The following is a 977-nucleotide window of genomic DNA, read 5'->3' as shown; positions in this document are numbered from 1 at the left end:
CAGCGATCCAGGCGGCGGCGGCGATTCCGCCAGTGGTCCCGCAGGCGGAGGCGGAGCCGCCGGAGTCGTCGGACGACGACGTCATCGACTGGGAGCGGCTGGCCCAGGACAGCGACGACGACGACGAGGGCGGGGGTGACGGCGGTGACGTCGGGGAGGTCATCGATCTGTTGGGTAGCGACGACGAGGAGTAGTTATTTTTTTTAAATGTTCTAAGTATGAACTATGTATCGCTTATGTTCGAAAAAACTCGTCTGGTTTCGGTAATGTTGAATGGACTATGTAAAATATATTTATGTTCAATCTAGTTTGAAATTTGTCTTCAAAGTTTGTTCAAAAAATTAGCTAAATATTGAACGCTTATTTTGAGAAAAATTGAAATTTTTCCTCAAAATGCATAAAAATGTTTGTAATATATTTAAAAATTTTGCATCGAATATACATAGCACAGAATAAGGTATGCAATTATCGGAAACACATAAAATAAAAAATATTATCTGAAAAAAATTATTCTGTGAAAGTTGAGATATTTTAATTTTTAATTCATTAACATTTTCTGAAATATTATTAAATTCATTAACATTTATGAATCAGAGAATATTTTTAAATTCATTAACATATATGATAGAAATGAACGAAATCCGACAACGAACGCACGTTGCGTCACGTCCGGGCAGTATTTTCTGGGTTTTCTGCCTGGAAAATGGTAGAAAATGCATACGGACTCGAAACGGGATAATTTTTTGCGTGCGTGCCATGCTAGGCCACAGTAGCACGTGGAAAAAAATTGGGCACGTTTGGCGGATGCGAAGCGGAGAGGTGTGACCGAGGGTCCCCTCCGGCCATACCGAAACTACCCCCTTCCACAGCAAGTACGTGAGCGGTTTGACGGATTGCACCCAACTTCTGGGAGCGCGTGTGGGGCCCCACCTGGGCACCTCACGGCCAAAATGAACGAAATCCGACAACGAACGCAC

The sequence above is a fragment of the Triticum aestivum genome, chromosome 2B (genome assembly GCF_018294505.1).
Source record: "Triticum aestivum cultivar Chinese Spring chromosome 2B, IWGSC CS RefSeq v2.1, whole genome shotgun sequence".
Taxonomy (NCBI): domain Eukaryota; kingdom Viridiplantae; phylum Streptophyta; class Magnoliopsida; order Poales; family Poaceae; genus Triticum; species Triticum aestivum.
The sequence above is the reverse complement of the archived record's forward strand: the minus strand, read 5'-3'. Positions refer to the sequence as shown.